The sequence below is a fragment of the Salmo salar genome, chromosome ssa16 (genome assembly GCF_905237065.1).
Source record: "Salmo salar chromosome ssa16, Ssal_v3.1, whole genome shotgun sequence".
Taxonomy (NCBI): domain Eukaryota; kingdom Metazoa; phylum Chordata; class Actinopteri; order Salmoniformes; family Salmonidae; genus Salmo; species Salmo salar.
Window position 1 is genome coordinate 18,528,092 of NC_059457.1, and position 23,286 is coordinate 18,551,377.

General features: G+C 41.5%; 1 long non-coding RNA gene across 1 annotated transcript; it reads left to right on the forward strand.

Moving 5' to 3' along the window:
* Positions 1-5,180: 5,180 nt before the first annotated feature.
* On the forward strand, positions 5,181-22,683 carry LOC106573322 (uncharacterized). The gene is made up of 3 exons (XR_001321316.2): positions 5,181-5,248; positions 10,099-10,226; positions 21,187-22,683. It is a non-coding gene; the product is annotated as an uncharacterized lncRNA (long non-coding RNA).
* The last annotated feature ends 603 nt before the right edge of the window (positions 22,684-23,286 follow it).

Below are 23,286 nucleotides of genomic sequence, written 5' to 3' on the forward strand. Positions count from 1 at the left end.
TTATGTTTATTAATGGATACAGGGATACTCATGAGTGGGATATCAAATGTGCATGTAAACATCTTATCCAGAATAAGACCTTAAGCGGGATATGAGCCACTATCCGGAATACTGTGCACATGAAAACGTGGTCAATGTGATTATCACCGATACAATCATACATCAGATATCTGGTATTTTATGTGAATTAAGGATATGTTCCTCTAAAACTTTTTCCTGAATAGAAAAATGCATCTCAAATTCTGTGCAGTGTGTCTTTTGGGTGTTTGGACTGCTAACCGAATTTTTAAACCCAGAAGCGCAACATCGCGAGACTTCAGGGAATGCTTGCGAAACAGACCAAAGGCTGGGGTTTGGGGTTTGAGAAGTCCATGAGAGAGATTAAAAAGAGGGTAAGTGGACGAGGGTGTGTCGTTTATGAGTTTGAACCGCAAACCAAAATCTCAGAACTAATTAATCAACGATGTATATAAACCCTGGATTGTTATTTCTGTGTATTGTCCACTGAGATGCTTGGAAGCCACCGGTCGGCCATATTGGCATTCTCCAGAAGAAGCAATCCTCCATGGGAATGAAGGGAATTCTACAGTATTCCAATTAAATGTTTAAATGTTTATTCAACATTTTTTGTATGTTTAGCGCACATAATATAATGTACACGTATGCATTAAGGTGTATGTAATAGAATAAACGTGGCAAAAACAAATGTAGACTATAATACATTTCTATCGCGTCCAACATTTTTTTGCAATGGTGGGAGAGTGCCAAGATTTAGGTTGGGCTGCTTCAAAACAGCGCCCCCTGTCAGCCATCTAGTATATAAAAAAAATCATTGTAATTAACACAACTGGGTTTTCTTTGCTCAAATTAGATAGGGCTACATCATATTTGCTCATAATCTTTGTGAAATGTCCAATAAAAAACAATGCGTAAAAATGTTGCCACTGTGGTGCAGAGGGAGTGGGATGGAAGGTATGGTCACCAGCAAGAACTTGACCCCTGCCCTATGTGCTTTGTTATAGGTTATATTAAGTGCTTGTTTTCAGTGAGTCTTTCAATTTAGGTCACTTAAGGTTTATTCTGTTGAAACCTGTTAAAAACTTGTCAACTGGTAGCTTATTCTGGGATAATAAATGACAACAATTATTTATTGTATTCTGTATTCCTGTGACAATACAGTATTAGATAGATTGTTCTTATTTCAGTTTAAGCATACGTTTGGGGTTTGTGTAGGTCTAGTTTCATGTGTGTAATAGATTATGTGAAGAACAGGAGTTTGCTGTGTGTATTTTGACATAGTAGCATTGAAATGAATATCATTATCATGTGGAGATTTAAAGTGATTTGTAGGCTCATTGATGCTGTATCTTTTCAATTATATGTATTTATTATTCATGGGGAGTTATCGTCTCATAGAGGAGAACAATGCAAACCAATATTGCACATCAAGCATAGCCTAAATAGTGAGATTATATTTTGAAGGAAGTGTCTTAGCCTTTCTCTCCTAGAAACTTGTCCTGAAGTAATTTCTGAACTCCATGTGTGCACACATTCCTGGCACACACACACACACACACACACACACACACACACACACACACACACACACACACACACACACAATGGTCCACTCTACAGATCGAGTTTCTGTTGACTTTATTTTGTTATATTGACAACTTTTGAACTCGGATCTGAAAATGAATTTCACCTTAAGAACAAAATGGGTACTACACATTTGAAATTCTGTAAAACCTATAACTATTCTATGGAGTCCCAAGTGTACATCAGTTGGCTATAAAGTTAACCATGAAAGATAGCTTCCAGCTTTATTGTGAGATAGACCGTAATCTCCCTTTTGCAAGGAAATGCATATCCAATCTCAAATGGGAAAATAAAGTCTGAGTTAAATTTCCACCAATTCAAGTAGCCTAATGCCTTAAAACGTCAGGGAATCGTGGCTGAATGACGACATGGATAACGTTCAGCTGGCGGCATATACGCTGCACCGGCTAGATAGAACAGCACAGTCTGGTAAAACGAGGGGGGACGGTCTGTGTATATTTGTTAAAAACAGCTGGTGCACGAAATCTAAGTCTCTAGATTTTGCTCGCCTGAAGTAGAGTATCTCATGATAAGCTGTAGACCACACTATTTGCCAAGAGAGTTTTCATCTATATTTTTTCTGGCTGTTTATTTACCATGACAGACGGATGCTGGCACTAAGACCGCACTCAGTCAGCTGTATAAGGAAATAAGCAAACAGGAAAACGCCCACTCGAGGTGGCACTCCTAGTGGCCAGGGACTTTAATGCAGGAAAACTGAAATCAGTCTTGCCAAATTTCTATCAGCATGTTAAATGTGCAGCCAGAGGGAAAAAAAACTCTAGACCACCTTTACAACACACACAGAAACGCGTACAAAGCTCTCCATTTGGCAAATCTGACCAGAATTCCATCCTCCTGATTCCTGCTTACAAGCAGAAACTAAAGCAAGAAGCACAAGTGACTCTGTCAATAAAGAAGTGGTCAGATGACACAGATGTTAAGCTACAGGACTGTTTTGCTAGCACAGACTGGAATATGTTCCTCCGATGGCATTGAGGAGTACACCACATCAGTCACTGGCTTCATCAATAAGTGCATCAATGACATCGTCCCCACAGTGACTGTACGTATATACCCCAACCAGAAACCATGGATTACAGGCAATATCCGCACTGAGCTAAAGGGTAGAGCTGCCGCCTACAAGGATGCACTAATTAACCTGGACACTTATAAGAAATCCCGCTATGCCCTCAGACGAACCAAACAGGCAAAGCGCCAATACAGTACTAAGATCGAATCATACTACACCGGCTCCGACGCTCGTCAGATGTGGCAGGGCCTGCAAACTATTACAGACTACAAAGTGAAGCACAGCCGCGTGCTGCCCAGTGACACAAGCCTACCAGAGGAGCTAAATCACTTCTATGCTCGCTTCGACGCAAGCAACACTGAAGCATGTATGAGAGCATCAGCTGTTCTGGACGACTGTGTGATCACGCTCTCTGTAGCCGACGTGAGTAAGACCTTTAAATAGGTCAACATTCACAAGGCTACTGGGCCAGACGGATTACCAGGACAGGTGCTCCGGGCATGTGCTGACCAACTGGCAGTTGTCTTCACTGACATTTTCAACATGTCCCTGATTGAAACATGTTGGTATTACAGACTCAATCAGACCGCTATAGTCCCTGTGCCCAACAACACTAAGGTTACCTGCCTAAATGGCCACACTGCCCTTTCCCACCTGGACAAAAGGAACACCTACGTGAGAATGCTATTCATTGACTACAGCTCAGCGTTCAACACCATAGTGCCCTCAAAGCTCATCAATAAGCTAACTGCAACTGGATCCTAGACTTCCTGACAGGCCGCCCCCAGGTGGTAAGGGTAGGTAACAACACATCTGCCATGCTGATCCTCAACACTGGAGCCCCTCAGGGGTGCATGCTCAGTCCCCTCCTGTACTCCCTGTTGACCCACGACTGCATGGCCAGGCACGACTCCAACACCATTGTTAAGTTTGCAGACGACACAACAGTGGCAGCCTGATCACTGACAACGACGAGACAGCCTATAGGGAGGAGGTCAGAGACCTGGCTGGGTGGTGCCGGAATAACAACCTATCCCTCAACGTAATCAAGACAAAGGAGATGATTGTGGACTACAGGAAAAGGAGGACCGAGCATGCCCCCATTCTCATCAACGTGGCTGTAGTGGAGCAGGTTGAGAGCTTCAAGTTCCTTGGTGTCCACATCACCAACAAACTAGAGTGGTCCAAACACACCAAGACAGTCGTGAAGAGGGCACGACAAAGCCTCAGGTAACTAAAAAGATTTGGCATGGGTCCTCAGATTCTCAAAAGGTTCTACAGCTGCAACATCGAGAGCATCCTGACTGGTTGCAACGCTGCCTGGTATGGCAGCTGCTCAGACTCCGACCGCAAGGCACTACAGAGGGTAGTGCGTACGGCCCAGTACATCACTGAGGCTAAGCTGCCTGCCATCCAGGACCTCTCTACCAGGTGGTGTCAGAGAAAGACCCTAAAAATGGTCAAAGACTCCAGCCACCCCAGTCATAGACTGTTCTCTCTGCTACCGCATGGCAAGCGGTACCGGAGCGCCCAGTCTAGGACCAAAAGGCTTGTCAACAGCTTTACCCCCAAGCCATAAGACCCCTGAACAGCTAATCAAATGGCTACCCTATGCATTGTGTCCAGACCCCCCCCCCCAACCCCTCTTTGACCCAGCTGCTAATCTCTGTTTGTCATCTATGCATAGTCACTTTAACTAACCCTATATGTACATATTACCTCAAATAGCCTGACTAGGTACCAGTACCACCTGTATATAGCCTCCTTACTGTTATTTTTTTACCGTTTTTTAAATGTATTTTTTTGCTTATCGTTTACCTAATACCTATTTTTTACTTAAAAACTGCACTGTTGGCTAAGGGCTTGTAAGTAAGCATTTCACTGTAAGGTCTACACCTGTTGTATTCGTCGCACGTGACAAATAACGTTTGATTTGATTTGAAACAAATATAGACTCCCTTGTAGGAATTGAGTTTCAGTCATTATTCAGACAAGCAGTTATATTTTATTTTATTAGGCTACTATGACATGATTCAAGAACCTACGTGTACGTTGCCATAATTAATGTGGCTGGATAAAGGGTCGCCTTTTACGCACCAATTAGGCCAATGCATAAATTAGTAAAGGCGATCAAGTGAAACGTATACATTCCTCTCTAGTTTTGTGTCTGCGTAATAGCCTACATTTAACGAGTAAACATGAGCCATATTAGCCTACATTAGTTGTATGAAGGCATAACTGGACATCACCAAATATATATAACTCATAGTTTGCATTGAGTTATAAGAAGAGTAAGAATAAAGAATAACGCTTTAAAAACTGGCACATTTGGATTCCAAACTGTGCAGCAATTTGCAATGATTTGATAATGGAGATACTCCATGATTGTTAATAAGACATTTACAGAAGGACTCCCAACCCCGTGCATCTTAACAACACATGCGCACACACAAAAACCTTCGTTTTCATCGGGTTCTGTGATTGGACATACAACAACCTGCCACTGGAATGGCGTCACGGTGTGCGAAAATTGTCACCAGAGGATGCGCGCACGAAGTGAGTAGGCTAGAGCTCGGAGGACTAGGGAAGGAGACGGACTAGGGGGAGAAGACGGTGCGTATTAATGCAATGATAGGACGGACAGATGAAGAGCGAGAGCGCGAGTTAACTAGACATAGCATACGCACGTGGAGGGAAAGATAGAACTGAAGACTGAAAAAGGGGGATTCCAAAAATATAGTTCTTAATCTAGGACTTAAACACAAGTAAGCTATAGCGGCATCACTGCAAACAGACAGGGTATCTTAGATAAGGATGGATTGCACCTTTCAAGGAATCTGTTCTCTCGTCATGTCCATGGTCTGCCTGCTGCCTTGGATGTGTCTGGTTTGCTGGCGGTCACCTTTTACTTACAATTATCGAATTTTAGTTGTGCCTTGGTTATAAATAGGCGTGCGCTTCTGGCATCGGGTACATTATAATATATTAGGGGCATATGCTATTTATTTACATTGAATAGAAAAGTAGCCGACATTCTTGTCGAAAGTGTTATAACAATGTACTGTGCTATTTTCAGTAGGCTAATAGATTAGAATACTATGATTTTCCTAACCAGGCTATAGCCTTGCTTTTGATGTGAATATAGCCCTTGATTCAGAACTAGGTCATTGGCAAGAACTCTCAATAAAAGTGACCAGGCCTAGGGGCACACAAAGGCAACTCGACAATCATATTATTAGCGTTTGAATTATGGTCTATCATATAGCCTAGTCCTTCTTTTCTATCTTGTATGTTTTTAAACGGGTCGGTGGTTTGTAAATCGAAACGTGCTTGAACTGAAGACAGCATGAGGGCCGAGTCCTACACGATATATTCGCCATATCATGCGTTATAGCCGCGCTGTCTCAAATTCAGTTTCACGTCCAAGTCATCCTCTAAATATGCTAAACTTCTAAACAGTGACATATAGACAAATCATTCAGTATTTAAAAATAGTTTTCACAGCTAGGTCTAATAGTGTTGTTGTTCTTAAAATACAAAACAAACAATGGTTCGTATTGCGACTAGGAAGAACTTGTAAGCCTAGGTCTGCTTTTGATTGTCTTTATTCACATTTGGTTAATTTGATTACAGACAAGGAACTCTTAAGTTTGGTTGTTGTTCAGTAAATTGTATATTAATGGATAGAAGGAAAATAACTGTCCAAATGCATGCAAACAAAATCAGTAGTCCCTATGCAGCCTACACCCTTACACAACTAATAAGTAATTTAGTAAATAAAATGTAAGCTATTCACATCTCTTTGAGTCATATTGCCTATTTTCAGTGGAAGTTTAATAGTTTATTTCTGTGTAAGCATTGTCCATTAATATTAGTCTAATGAAATGTAACAACGCACCTGTTGTTTAGGCCAGTGTCGTGCCAATTAATCAACACTCGTAACATCACATTTACTGGATTACTTACTAAGAATACAATTGTCATTTTCACGATATAACGCAGGCTACTTTACTAGACTATGATTTGATACTAGACACATCAGGAAATGTTTTTTCTGTCTCTGAGATAAATGAAAAGCTTTTAAATTGACAAGGAAACATCTCCAACATCTCCACAATGCTGTGGCGATATCTCCTAAATTAAGATAAGCTACTTGATTAATTTAATTCTGGCGACAGATCATTTATATATAGGCCCAACATAACCAGGTCCCATGCGCACATTATACAAACTGTCTTTATCGTAGAACAATAAATTAGCCACTTTGTTCGAACTGAGTTTGTTTGGATTGGTAAGGGAGGCCCACAAATATATATTTTTCCCCTTCAATTAAAGGCAATCACATTTTTTAACTCACATCGAGTGTAACCCTATACGTTTTCTAGCCTACTTGTTGATGAACTTTCTAATAATGATTAGAAAACTAAATATAATCGAATGATAAGGCCAATCAGTATAGGCCTTTTGTTGCCATAGCCTGAAAGATGGTGCTATATATTGTAATAACAGGCCTAACTGTATAAACGCCACTCACTTATAGTCAATGTTAATTCAGGTCTATCTTGTTCTTTTTGGTCCTTTAAAAAGGAATTTGATGACTTGCTGTCAGTGTCCTGTCCTCACGCCAGTGGCGGTTCTAGACCATTTCAACTGTGGGGGCCAAGCTGGAGCCAGTTGTACTGTTAGAGGGGCCAGTTACATTAGACATTATTGTTGTCATATCGTTTTCTCCACTGCATTGCAGGCATTAACAGGCAAAAGAACATGGCAAAAATTAGTTATGTAAAAATTATGTCATACTCCACATTTAGGGGGGCCACAAGGGGGTCCAAAATTGTAACAGGGGCACTGCCCCCCCCCCAACCCCCAGAACCACCCCTGCCTCACGCCACATGAACATCTCCGAATAGAATAAATGGACATCTCTAGAATATAATATAATATTTTCCCCAATTATTTTCCGCCATCATTGGTAAAAGGACATTTAATATGGTCATAACAAATTTAAATCATATCTATCATTCCTTCCTCTCTCAAGGTGTCGGATGAAGCACGTCATCACTACCGCTCACCAATCTGTCATGAGTACGAGGCAGCAAGACAAAGTAGTCCACGAAAATTCATGTGAACCGGAGGTCGGTTTCTGTCTTTGGTTATCTAGCTGTATGAGTGTTAAATACCTGTCATAAAGCTAGATAACCGAAAGTAGAAATTACTTCCACATTCACGGTCAGGTAGGAAATAAAGCCTAGGGTATACCTACAACTAATTAGGCCTTCTAACAAGTTTCGCCTAGTTCCACCTCAAAGGTAAGCAACACCTCATGTTGTTAATTGTAAAAATAATAAACGTCTTTGTTGTCACAATGCTTGCAATGTAATTTCTTAAACATTATAGTGTTTTTAATATTTATGGTTACAAATACAATCAAAGAAAATCAACAATTTATTTGAAATGGCTGCCTTTTTAATTTCAGTAAACAAAATATGAGCAGATGTAGGCCTAACCTACTTTTATCTGAACTCTGACATCGTGAACATTCCTTAATGTATGCCCGCCTCGACTGGCTTGAGGACATTTGTTAGTTTTTCTAGGTCTTTTTGGCTGTTTCCTTTGTGGTAAGGGTGTGCGCTGCTCTTATGACCATGTTTGTGGCCAAATAAGGACTACAGGCCTCTCTTTACATTTAAAACTTTTCGCATAGGGTCATCTAAGTAAATACCACGTCTTTGCATTTTTGATAATGGCTAAGGCTGCCATTAAAGCAATTACAACAAACATATGACTCGATTACATTTGTGAATATAGGCCTATGCCTATTAAGGCCCGATGTTGGTTGGTGGCATTAGTCGCAGTCACTGACGAGGTATGAATGTTTCGATGTGTTTGGGTTAGTTTGTTTTCATGGGGCGATTATCCACCTAGCCTGCCTACGCGGGAGCTATCCATTCAGCCCGTTCTAGAACATGGTGCTGAATGCAAAACAACTCGCACCCACAGGTTGAGAAGGGCGCGTGCTCTCTGGCTGCGTATTAAGTTAAACTGACACGTTCAACCACCACCCTGACAGCACTTTGCCATGGCCGCCACTATTCACACAAATAGGCCTTCTAACTTAAATTAATCTCTCTTACATTTTGGCCAAAAATATTACAGTAGGCCTATTCCTTATTCAAGCCATTAGGAAAACGAAAAATTAAAGGATGTTTGAAAGAATGGCCAAATAAGAGTGTAGGCTAAACTAGCCTAATAACGCACTACATGTTCTAGGCAGTGTAGGCTATTTGAATATGCAATACACTAGAAATGCAACTAAATGTGAATGGTATAGGTAAGCCTACTCTAAGAATACACCCATGGGTAAGAAAAACACTTGCAGACTGCAGTTAAAATTGAAGTGTCTGAGACCTTGGGAGTAATTCTACCAATACTTTGTGTCCTCTCAATAACAAGGGCAGGGACATCCAGGATACAGGGCCCGCACTTCTTAACTTTCTACTTCACCTACTTTGTGTGCTTTGGCCAGAGAATTAAGCAACTGAGATTGTAAAGCCTAGAGAGCACTAAAGTGAGATGAGTTTTCATTCATCCCTTTAACTACCTGCTGCAGCCGGGCTCACTGTCAGCCCAGGCCTGGCTAATTGCTTTGATTCAGATAGGGAGATTGGATTTATGTAAAAGTCCTAGTTCTTTTCCCTTGCAGGCCTGGAACGAGCTTTCACTCAGTGTGGTCTTTACGGTATAGTCAGGGCATTCTGTATGCCATCACAAAGTCTTGCAATAATATAGATTTCCTTTGATTTTGTTAATTGTGGTGTTGTTAGCCTGGGAGGATGATGTAATAAGGATGACTTGGGGAGAAGTTTCTGGGAGAGGTGTGCATGTGTTATCCGTACTAGCTTTAAATCTTTTTGCATTAGTCATCATGCACTGGTAATGGGTTAAGATATTGACCAACAGCATGCTGGGTTCTGCACATGTCAGTCACACACTGTTATTGTACATCTCCAGCTGTATCAGTTTAATGCATGAGTCAGACAACTCCTCGGGCAGCCCAAAAAAAAAGCACATCTGTGTAAGTAGAGTGTATGTCATAAAATAATTAAATTGAAGCAGAATGGGTTTCTGTAGTGTCATTTTGAAATGCTCTATATGTTAACATTTTAATGAACTAGAGGAATTGTGCATCCACATTTGTCTCTTAAAAATAATCTGAAGAAGTAGTTGCCATGGTTTTGAATTGGTAATAATCACCAAATATCATGGTGTATGTTTTTCTCGTCCACCTGCTTTCTCCACAGGTGACTTGTTCAACTTGGTGTGATCAAGGAGCACAAAAAGGGGACAGAATCACCGCAAAAAGAGAAAGAGGAGGATGAAACTGTCTGGAAATTGCCACTCCCTATCCCAACACCCCACCCCCTTTACCCACCAGCCTCTAATGTCATCTGTACTGCCAACAGGGAGACAAGAGAGGGGACAAAGACTGTGCCGGATCCCCGGCGGATGGGTGCTGAAAGAGGAGAGAAAGGAGCCATCTTGGGAGACGTTGCCGCGGTACCTAAGATGGCTGGGCTGGCTGGCACACGAGGTGAGTTGCATCATGGTCCTCTGTTGGGTACCAGAGGTGGGAGTGGGAATGGGGGTGAAAAATTATTAGGGGGTGGTGAAGAGAGAGGGGGGGTATTCCCTATTTCCTCCCACATCACACATGGCCTTCTTCCCTCGCCTATCTGATACTATTAATTAAAAGAGAAGGGGTTGGGGCGAGGAGAAGGAGGCAGGGGGCTGGGTGGCAAACAAAATGAATGAGCTGGCACCGATTGGAGGATTGCAGGAAGCCTACAATTTTCTCTTGGCGGCTTTTTACTCTTTACAGTAGAGGAAGGAAGGCCTATTCCTCCCACTCAAATAGGATATGCTATTCTGAGAAGACCTTGATTATGTTATGTAATATTTTAAAGGAGCAGTGCAGTCAAAAACGTGATTTCCTTTTTTTTTTAAGAAGATATTTCCACACTATGATGTCAAAATAACACTTTGTAATTGTGAAAATTCTGATAATGGAATTTCAGCCTATTCAGGTGGTATGGAATTTTTGGCCCACAGCATGACATCACAATCTGATCAGATCACTCTGACCAATAACCAGTCCATCTTTTATATGCATATGGCTCCTCATTCTTTGAGGGGGTAAGTGAGGTAAAAAAAAAAACAACTCAGTCGGGGTCTCAACTTACTGTTGCGAGTTAGAATAGTAGAATACGCAAGGTGCAAATTCTAAATTTCATTGTGAATCAACAGTTTTTCTCTAGTTATATCAGTCACTGATAATCAGTTAATTAGCCCATGTCAGCAAAAAATGTTTTTGTTTGCTAAGTTAATTTAACTGCCAGCTATCAAAACTTGTTTATCATGGTCAAATTACCGGCCGGGGGGGTTCCCTATTTATTTTGTTAATCAGTCTCACTCAGATATCATATTAAAAACAAACTTTCCTCTCCGCCTCATGTCAAAATAAGTAGAATTGCATCAAACTTGCTTTAAAACTGCAACATTTTCTCTACACCCCATGGCAAAATGTGTAGGATTGCACGAAATTAACTCTTAAACTTAAAACATTTCTGTCTGCTGTCAAGAGGGGGGCCACTCGTCTGTCACCCACATGATCAGACTGAGCATTTCAATGGCAAAAGGAGGCTCAGGAAAATAAATTACAAGAAATAGTTTGAGTTATTTACATGAAAATAACAGACATAGTGATTTATTAGACATAGAGTGAAGATTAAAAAAATGACATGAAAAAGACTGCGGGCAGGGACATTTTGTTCTGAGAGGCTTAGTGCGCTTGGGAAGTATTCTAGTGTGGGTTGTGTTGATGGTTGTCTTGCTTGATGCAAGTAGTTTGCAACGAGGGATTTTGAATGGGGTTTAAAATGTTTCATTGATAATCTACTACAGATACCTGCTAATTAGAGTTTTCTATGAGATTAATTCTCAATCTTATTTGTTTTTTTCTCATGACGTTTTTGTTCAGATGAAGACTAATATAGTGCTCCACATTATACAGTACAGTTGTCGTATCTTACTACATCAAACTCACATGTACCTACTGTGTAATTAAATGATGAATGATATGGAATAATTATTCAGATATTGTGTGAGATTATCAAACACACATCAAGGACAATTTACAAAGTTATGCTCATACTTGGCTGTTACTTGCCATTCCCAAATTATTAATTGATTCATATTAATCTATATTCATCTTTTTTAGAATCAAGTTTATGTATGTGGGGTGTGTGTGTGTGCGTGCATCTGTGTGAGCATACTTTACTGCCAAATTACTCCCTCATTTCTGTATACTCTACTCCCAAATATTGATGATGAGACATGTAATGGAGCTATTGCACAACTGGCCATTGCACAACTGGCTTGATTCATGAATGAACTGCACAGGCAGACATGGTCAGACATGCAAAACACACGCACAAAACACACCAAAATCAGACTTAAGTCTGTTATAAATGCCACCCTGTGCCCCTGGCGGTTTCTGCATCAACATAAACAGGGCAAGAGAGACAGCGAGAGAGCGAAAAGCAGATATGCCAAGAGAGAGAGTCTGCGTTAAGGGCCAATGTGTGCAGCTGCAGCCTGCGTTCGCGTGTTAATGAACAGAGGCCTGCGTTTTCACATTATTATTCATCCCCACTCTCTCTCCCCCTCAAAGGCTGCCCCCCCCCCCCAAAAAAAAGCCCCTGCTTTCCCACTATTGTGAGGGCTGGTGGTGAGGCGAGGCCTGGGTCTGGAGGGCCTGGGGCCGGGGGCAGGGTGGGAAAGGCCCTCCAGACTAGACTATGAGCAGATGCCACAGACATTAGAATGTTTTAACCGATCAGGGGAGTCTTGTGAGCGACTGGGTTTAATGTGTGTGTGGTGTGTGTTTTAATATGTGCATTTGATATGTTGGTTGGATGGGTGAGGAGTGGTGGGTGGGGGTAGGTTCACACACTAGAGTGCCACCTGACTGGGTTCATTAGTCTGTTCAGTCTGCTCTGCATGACTGACAGGGGTATAGATGCTGTGGACTGGGAAATACTTTGACAAACGTATAGGAGATCTTACTGCCGTTATACAGTATGTACGCTAACAATGTACACAATATACACAAGCTGGCAAAGGCATATGATAGAAATATAAGTTGCATTACAGGTGAAATGTTACTCATCACTATTATTATTTTATGTTCTGGATTGTCTTGTTGTTGCTTTAGTGGTAAAATAGATTTAAGTCTGAGTTTGTCTGAGACAAAAAAGGCAGGGAGTGTTTCAGTGTTATCAGTGGGTCTGACGTGTTTCCTCTCTGCCAAGCTCTCCTCCTCTACCTCATTTTTCTCTGTTTATCTCTGGGGTGCATGGAGCAGGTTCCACAGAGGAACCAGGTATAGATAGAGAAAACCCACTGAGACCACTGGATGTATCAGAGGGAATCTAATGGTATAGTAGTTCATTTGGTTGAAGTAGATGAAAAGTGATGTATTGAATGACTGAGTACTTTCAGTGGACCTGCAAGGTGTGTTGAAACAGCTGACTCATCATCCATCTCCTTCATCATACAGGTTTAATGAATGTCTCATTTATATTTACAAAGCTGGTTTCCCAGAACAGCATTATGACTAGCCCTGGACTAAAAGGCTACTAGTAGAGAGTCTCCATTTAGTATGCTTTTGTCACGTCCTGACCAGTAAAAGAGGTTATTTGTTATTGTAGTTTGGTCAGGACGTGGCAGGGGTGTGTTTGTTTTGTGTTGTCGGGGTTTTTGGGTTGTGTTCTATGTTTTGTATTTCTATGTTCTATTTTCAATTTTTTTCTATTTCTATATATAGTTTATTGTTTTCACCTTCAATTGGAGGCAGCTGTTCCTCGTTGCCTCTAATTGAAGGTCCTATTTAGTAGGGGTGTTTTTTCTATGGGATTGGTGGGTAGTTGTTTCCTGTTTAGTGTTTGTTGCACCTGACAGGACTGTTTCTCGTCGATGTTTGTTGTTTTGTTAAGTGTTTACGTTTTCCTTCATTAAAGAAGATGAGTATTCACATTCCCTCTGCGTTTTGGTCTAATCCCTACGACACCCGTGACAACTTTTCAGTCCAGGAACAGACTTAATCTGGGTCCAGAAAACCGGCCCATAAAGTATTATACTTCTTATTCAGATGAATGATGCGCACAGCTCTTTATATACTGTAACTGTGTTAGGGCTGTCTGTCTCATATACTGCATATGAAACTATGATAAAGGGGACAGAAAGAGAGAGAGAATTCACTCAGATGACACTTAGTCGCTTTTCTATAAGAGTGGTACTACTGGGTTATAGCAAACAAAGAGAGGAAGAAAATATGTCTGACAGACAATCTGCTTTTGAACAGACTAAAGACAGCTATAGAACGCCACTTTGAAATGTCGACAGTTGCTCATCGAAAAGAGGTAAAAGACAGATTGGTGGAAAGGAGAGGAACGAGAGGGGCAGGGAGAGGCTGAAAGATGCTAAGAGGGAGGAGGAGAGAGACACATGATAGTGTGTATAGGGTGAGTGGCCATGTTTCTTTCCCTCCGCCTCCCCGCGTGGAGCAGAAGCTACTGTAAGCAGAGGAACAGCGAGGCGTAAGCTCAATCAAAGGACCTGTATGCGTTTAATTGCATGTCAGTAAGGGAGAATTAGGGGGAGTTATTGAGGGTGTGTCTGCGTGTCTGTGTGTCTGTGTGTCTGTGTGTGTGGCGGGGGTGGGATGGGGTGGGGGGTCAGCTCTATGTGACAGATGCTACAGTCGTCGGCACAGTGGCCAAAGAGAGTCAGCGACCGAGGCAGATTTGTGAGGCAATCTAAATGTATTCATGGTCACTATACTAGCATTTAAAAGAGACAGGTTTTTCTTTCACATACTGGAAGCATGCATGCGTTCAAAGGGTATTTAGACCCCCCACCCAGCCCCAGTACTGTCCATGCACATCTGTTCAGTATTCATAGACAAACAATGTTCCCCTGTGTGTTTTCTTTAATGAGACACTAAACCATATTTGCATTTAGGAAAGAGCACTATTAGTTCATATAAAATACATTCTGTTCCACAGTTCCAGATCATGTGAATTTGGTATAGAAGTAAAACATAAACTTCTATCTGAACAGAAAATCAACTATAACAGAAAATACCAAAGTGATCCAAAATATGTCAAATGTGGTATAGTTTGAGAGTTGACCTATGAACTGAAGTGATTTCATTATAATGCATCAGTATTGAGGTGCTTAAGGAGAAATACTTTAATTTTAAACCCCAACTTTCAATCAGAACGGTGGCCATGTCCAATCAGTGATTGATCAGAGAGGTCAGTGGCACTAAGACATGGTTTAAGAACAATTTGGGATCATAGTTTCCGCAAGATTACCCCTCCCGTGGATGGATACATGAGCCAAAGTTTTTCCCTTAACCTCTGAACAAACGTAATTATCCATATAGGGCCCTCAAACTCAACTCTGGACCTCGAAGCCAGTTCCACTGCATTTTTTCATCCGAGACTGATTTAGAGCTGGGACACCAAATGGGTGCAATTCATTATCAGGTAGAACCGAAAACCAGCTGGCTCCGGACCTCGCAGGGTAAGAGTTGAATGCTCCTGATATAGGGGAGCGACTGTATAGGTTTTGGTGACTGCCACAGATGACTGTGTGTGTCCTGAAAAGGAAAGGATGAAATTAGAGATATTGTAGCCTAGCATTAATTGAATCGTAGTAGTGTTGTTTGAGCATTTTGGATATTATATTATTATTTAGAAAAAGTATTATTTCATGTTTGGAGAGTGAGAGTCATACCATACACTGATCTTGTGTGTTCCCACAGTTCCCATTCTGTACATGAGTAATGTAGCCCACAAACAGTTAATGAAATAAGTACATCTCCCCAGTTACCTCTCTGGATTCACCTCTCGCTGTGTGGATAGTATTCATGTTTTAATGGCTCACTGTGATATATATTAAGCCTGGCTCAAGTGTGTGTGTGTTGGGGGTGGGGGGGTCTGAAGGGGGGAGTGGAAGTCCAATGTGGGTCAGGCCGGCCACATCAGGGCTCCCTAATACAACTCTGGCCGGTAGTAATCTAGCACAAAGCCTTGTCTTTAAGTATCTTATAGAGGAATACACAGGAGAAGTTTCTACATCCAGGGCTTTTCAGATTATGTCTGTCTGCCCCCAGAGTCCCGGAGCAGGGATCTTCTGTGCTCTAATGAAAGTAGAGGAGAATTAGGTGACTGAGCTTTTAATACAGTACTCATATTATAATCACACTAGGGGAAGATGGAGTTTGGAGGTGGGGTGGTGGGAGGTCTTGAGAGTGACCTGTTTCTTTCTTTGCATGTTCTTAATCTGATTGAAGATGTACAGCTACTGTATGGTACTATCTGCAGTTCTGTAATGATTGTGTCGATCCCTCTCTGAAATACTGCAGATTTGCAACTGAGAGAAGTGAGGAACACTTAGAAAGAGGAGTATCAGTTTCAGTGTATAGCACTGTAACATTTCTAGCTCTCAGTTCTTGCTGATACTGCATACTGGTTCCTTCTCCATTTTGATCATCGTGCTACTGATTCTAGATTATTCGATCTGATTTGGATCATTATTTGACGGATCAAATATCCACATCTGATCACGTGATGTAATGTGCATGCTTTTTTGTTTCAACTTATTCTTGTAGTATAGGTCAAGTTCGTCAAGCTCAAGTTCATGGCTGCCAAGCTGTCTGGTCTCTGGCCAGTGGGAGAGGTGGTGGGGTGGGGGGGTGCCCTTTGACCCCTGTGGAGGTTGCTAAGGAAGGGAAGCCAGCTGGCTCAGCAATGCACCCATGAAAAGGCCAAGCTGTCAGAGCCGTCTAAATGGGTGGGAGTAGGCTGCACATCAGCCCCCCAACACACACACACACACACACACACACACACACACACACACACACACACACACACACACACACACACACACACACACACACACACACACACACACACACACACTCACACACTCACAGAAGGCACAGGCCCAGAGCTTTGGAATGTCAGCTCTGAGGGAAGGACTGCTTTATGTTCATCAGACACCTCCTTACCATAACTCCAGTCTACCCTCCCACCACCTGCACCCCAACTTCAGACACACAGTCTAGTCCCCCATAAGCACACAGTCTTCCCCCAAACCCCAAATACTCAGTCTACGCTCCATAGCTCCAGTCTGGCCCCTCCCTCAGTCTACCCCTCTGTAGATCTGTGTAGCGTACCCCCCCCCACCCTTGATCCCTGTCTAGACTCAACACCCTCACTCTATAGAAGAGAATCCATACATCCTCCACCCTGTATTCTAACTTTTCCCTCTGCCACTCACTGTATGCTTTGCCTACATATATTTGAGGTAGTATGCTTCTGTTTTATTGTGTTATATTGTTGTGTTGAATTGAGAAGTATTTGGATGGCATAAAACTCTAGTATTACAGAACAACCTTATGGATGTGGTAATACCAGCCAGAGAGAATTTTCACTTTTCAGTGTAAAATAACTGGTATGTCAGTCAATTTGTTTCAGTGTTTGTGTTTGTGAGTCTGTGTGTGTGTGTGTGTGAGTTTCTGTAAGTGCATGTACAGGCTTTTTGCGTATGTATTTCTACACCTCTCTGTCCGTATGCGAGTGTGGTCCCCTTCATGGTTGTTCCCGTTCAGGGGAGGGGTCTGGCGAATAAAAGGGCCTCTATTTGCATACGCTGCATGCTGTCTGAGGAGAGGGAGCAGTCAAAAAAGATATCAGAGGTGGACAAAGAGAGCAAGGACAAACCCTGCATTGTGGGGTTGGAGACAGAAAGGGACTGTTTGAATGGGGGAGTGGATGAAAATTGACAGAGAAAGAGTTTGGGCTGGCTCCCTGAAGTGATTAAAGCCTACAGAGCTCCATGTATACAGAGTTAAAATGGAGGAGAGGAACAACATGCAGGGCCTATTTGCAGAAAGGGGGAAAAAATACTGTTTGCGTTTCAGTGCATTTCAGTTTGCATTTCAGATTTGAATAAATGTCTGGAAGTATCTAAAATGAATAAAGGATAAAGATAAATTATGTTTATGTAGCGTAAATAAGGAGAGTGTACTGTGGAGGTTGCTATCATGTTGACCAAGGATCTGGCTTTGTTATGGGTTGTGTAAGTGTTTCGGGTAGGCAGTAAAATGCATTTAAAGTACAATCCTGTACGGTGTCTTTCTTCTTAATTAAGCATCTGAGCTTGCTATTAGCTTGCCAATATGGAAAATATTCCAGATATTGTTGTTCATAATGCTGTTTGTTTGTCAGATATGTGTGGGCTGCAGTTCTGTTAAATGGGTTAGAGTGGGCTGCAGTACTGTTAAATGGGTGAGAGTGGGCTGCAGTTCTGTTAAATGGGTTAGAGTGGGCTGCAGTACTGTTAAATGGGTAAGAGTGGGCTGCAGTACTGTTAAATGGCTAAGAGTGGGCTGCAGTTCTGTTAAATGGGTGAGAGTGGGCTGCAGTACTGTTAAATGGGTGAGAGTGGGCTGCAGTTCTGTTAAATGGGTGAGAGTGGGCTGCAGTTCTGTTAAATGGGTGAGAGTGGGCTGCAGTACTGTTAAATGGGTGAGAGTGGGCTGCAGTTCTGTTAAATGGGTGAGAGTGGGCTGCAGTTCTGTTAAATGGGTGAGAGTGGGCTGCAGTACTGTTAAATGGCTAAGAGTGGGCTGCAGTTCTGTTAAATGGGTGAGAGTGGGCTGCAGTACTGTTAAATGGGTGAGAGTGGGCTGCAGTTCTGTTAAATGGGTGAGAGTGGGCTGCAGTTCTGTTAAATGGGTGAGAGTGGGCTGCAGTACTGTTAAATGGGTGAGAGTGGGCTGCAGTTCTGTTAAATGGGTGAGAGTGGGCTGCAGTTCTGTTAAATGGGTGAGAGTGGGCTGCAGTACTGTTAAATTGGTGGGTTCAATGTCTGGTTTCGGAGGACAGGGTAGACTGAAGAAGTGAGTGGTATCAAAAAAGTTTTTCGTTTTGAGTCTCTTTGTAGTCTTCCCCTTTTTTGTGAAAAATGTGTGTATTATATACACTACATGACCAAAAGTATGTGGACAGCTCATTCCAAAATTGTGGCCATTAATATGGAGCTGGTCCCCCCTTTGCTGTTATAACAGCCTCCACTCTTCTGGGAAGGCTTTCCACTAGATTTTGGAACACTGCTGCGGTGACTTGCTTTCACTTACCCACAAAAGCATTAATGAACATTAATAATGTTGGGCAACTAGGCCTGGCTCACAGTCGGCATTCCAATTCATCCCAAAGGTGTTAAATTGAGTTGAGGTCAGGGCTCTGTGCAGGCCAGTCAAGTTCTTCTACACCAATCTTGACAAATCATTTATACAGTACCCGTCAAAAGTTTGGACACACCTACTCATTCAAGGGTTTTTCTTTATTTTTACTATTTTCTACATTGTAGAATAATAGTGAAGACATAACAACTATGAAATAACACATATGGAATCATGTAGCAACCAAAAAAGTGTTAAATTAAAATATATTTTAGATTCTTCAAAGTAGCCACCCTTTTCCTTGATGACAGCTTTGCACACTCTTGGCATTCTCTCAACCAGCTTCATGAGAAATGCTTTTCCAACAGTCTTGAAGGAGTTCCCACAAATACTGAGCACTTGTTGGCTGCTTTTCCTTCACTCTGCGGTCCAACTCATCCCAAACCATCTCAATTGGGTTGAGGTCAGATGATTGTGGAGGCCAGGTCATCTGATGCAGCACTCCATCACTCTCCTTCTTGGTCAAATAGCCCTTACACAGCCTGGAGGTGTGTTTTGGGTAATTGTCCTGTTGAAAAACAAATTATAGTCCCACTAAGCCCAAACCAGATGGGATGGCATATCACTGCAGAATGCTGTGGTAGCTGGTTAAGTATACCTTGAATTCTAAATAAATCACTGACAGTGTCACCAGCAAAGCACCCCACACCATCACACCTACTCCTCCATGCTTCACAGTGGGAGTCACACATGCGGAGATCATCCGTTTACCTACTTCGGGTCAAATTTTGGACTCATTAGACCAAAGGACAGATTTCCACCGGTCTTATGTCCATTGCTTGTGTTTCTTGGCCCAAGCAAGTCTCTTCTTATTGGTGTCCTTTAGTAGGGGTTTCTTTGCAGCAATTCGACCAAGGCCTGATTCACACAGTCTTCTCATCCTTCTCCTGTTACTGGGCAGAAAATAGGAGCTCAGTCAATGAGTGGACTGCCTGGGACCAGTGAGTTGTTTACTGCGCAGGCACGTTTGGCGCGCCGCTCCTTCTTTTTCCTCTGTAATGAATACGCTATTGTCCGGTTGGAATATTATCTACGTTTTATGTTAAAAAGACCCTAAGGATTGATTGTAAACAACGTTTGGCATGTTTCTATGAACGGTAATGGAACTATTTGACTTTTCGTGTCTGGATTTACGCTCGCGCGTTATGCCTTTGGATAGTGATCTGAACGCACAATCAAAACGGAGGTATTTGGACATTAATATGGAGTATTTCGAACAAAAAGAACATTTCTTGTGGAAGTAGGAGTCCTGGGCGTGCATTCTGATGAAGATCAGCAAAGGTAAGAGAATATTTATAATACTAATTCTGAGTTTAGTTTACCCCAGAACTTGGCGGGTATCTGTATAGCTTACTTTGATGGTTGAGTTAGGTACTCAGAATATTGAAAAATGTGCTTTCTCCGTAAAGCTATTTTAAAATCTGACACAGCGTTTGCATTAAGGAGAAGTATAGCTATAATTATTTCTATAACTGTTGTAAATTTTATCAACATTTATGATGAGTATTTTTGTAAATTGATGTGCTCATTCACCGGAAGTTTTGGTGGGAATACATTTTCTGAACATCACGCGCCAAGGTAAAATGGGGTTTTTGGATAAAATATGAACGTTATCGAGCAAAACATACATGTATTGTGTAACATGAAGTCCTATGAGTGCCATCTGATGAAGATCATCAAAGGTTAGTGAATATTTTAGCTGTATTTTTGGTTTTTGTGATACATGTCCTTGCTTGGAAAATGGCTGTGTGGTTTTTCTTGTGAAGTTTATGTCCTAACATAATCAAATTTTATGCTTTCGCCGTAAAGCCTTTTTGAAATCGGACAATGTGGTTAGATTAACGAGAAGTTTATCTTTAAAATGGTGTAAAATAGTTGATTGTTTGAGAAAATGAAATTATGAGATTTTTGCTGTTTTGTATTTCGCGCCATGCTATTTCACTGGCTGTTGATAGTGTGTACCGCGGGTGGGACGCTAGCGTCCCACCTAGCCCATAGAAGTTAACACTTTTTTGGTTACTACATGATTCCATATGTGTTATTTCGTAGTTTTGATGTCTTCACTATTACTCTACAATGTAGAACAATAGTAAAAATAGTTTGTTCAAATTTTAGACTTTTACTGTATAGTGTATATGCGTGTTCTTAATAATTATTTCTGTCATATTCTCAGGTCTGGATGTGGAGTCGTCAGGATTCTGCATACCCTATTGGGGATCCTGGTATGGACCAAACAACCATTAGACAGTTAAAACCATCTCTGTCACTGTCATAGTCAGTTTATACATCTGGCATGAGGAGCTACAGTAGCCTACACTGTTCACAGAACCAGAGGACCACAACAAGCTAGAGGGAAGACAATGGAAGATTATGCAAGAGGACGCTTAAAATATACTTTGGCAAAAATCACAAGAGACTAGAAAATACTGGAGAAATCTGATATTTTTTCATGGAATACATTCACACATTCACTCTTCCTTGAATTTGTTGTTCTTTATCTGATTCAATGTAATAATAATAATGAAAACATAAACTCACTTATGCTCTCAAGTCACAATTGATATTCAAACTCTGCTGTGTGTGTGTGTGTGTGTGTGTGTGTGTGTGTGTGTGTGTGTGTGTGTGTGTGTGTGTGTGTGTGTGTGTGTGTGTGTGTGTGTGTGTGTGTGTGTGTGTGTGTGTGTGTGAGCGCTCTTTACAAACCCTGAAGAAAGTGATTCCACATTGTTGTCAATTAAATGGCTACCATGCTACCATGCTGAGAGAAACCCACCTCTTTGGAGCTGGCCATAGTGCAAAGCAAACAACCTATCATTTAGTCCTCTTGTGTCAGTACCTTGGACAGCACCTTGGGTTGGGCTACAGCTCCCACTTTTTCATATAACAAACTAATTTATGCAGGTGGGAGTGAGAAACAATGGTGGCCTCAGGAACATATAATGTCCGTCAATTAGTATATGTAATGTAGTCAAATATTCTCATATTTAACGCAGTTATTTCTGAAGTAGGTTAAATCTGAAGTTAGACTTGTTTTGATGGAGTTGTTTACCCTACTAGAAGCTACTCCTAATTCCAGACTTGACAGACTTGATTAGTGACTCCATTTTCTGACACCAAATCAGGTTTAGGATTATACAGTGTAGGTCTGATTTGATGGACCGAACATTGACTCCAATATCTCACCCTTGACCTCAATCAGTGTCCGTCCTGATGACCAAAGTCAACAACAGATGGACAGAAGTAAGATCAAGAAGGGATTATTCAGAGTCTTTGTGTTGTTATGATCAAAACATGTTTGATGTGACAGACAAAAAGTAGTAAATATAACAAAATTAATGCTTATCATTGGTATTGTTGCTAACACTTACAAAGTTGTCAAGGAAATGGTTTAATTCATGCTGGAAAACAGTCCAAATAGTGCTGTTTTGATGGAGTGAAAAGACTGACACAATGACATGTAATACAATTACAGAACAGTAATAAACCGTTGTAAACTATTATTATTATTTATATTTTGCATTAACAAAAAAAATGTTTAAATTGCTAAATCATATGGTATTTTCTTGCAACCCCAAAGACAGAATGTACACAATTGTGCAAGTAATCTTACAAATTGTGCGTTGGCTGTGATATTTCACATGCATTTTACATTAAAATATTTCCTGAAATATAAGGCAGCAAGCTCTCTTCATCATGAATATTGTGGTTTATATTGTAGATTGCAAGTGGACGACAGTTGTCACGTTTGACTGGACAACAAAGGGAAACACTGAAGTAAAATGCTGTAGAAATTATTATAATTTCATTAGATTTTTATTGATTTATTATAATGCAGGCCAACTCTCCACCACCTTTGTTAGTATTGAGTCTGTTAAATTAGCAGCTTGAGGTGGTGGAAGCATCCTCTTTGATGAGACCAAAGTGGGTCCGAGGCACATGGCCCTGTTGGTAATGCCCTTATGGCGGCTGGAGGTTAGGGTCAAGAGGTCATGCTCTGGACAGTAGCCCAAAGGAAAATCATGTGATACCAAGGTCAGGGGTCACAGCCAGAGGTCAAGTGCCAGTAATTAAGTGGCTATTTCTGGCTATTCCCCAGTGACCGCTTGGCTGAGATGGACAGGCAGAGGCTTGGGGAGGTCCTTGATGACCAGGCTTTAACAAAAACTACATGGTGATTAACTAACTAAATTAACTAGTGATTACAGCCTATTCACCACAATCAGTAGACTATTGGAGGGAACAATAATGGGTTGTTTTACAGGGTGGTTTTACT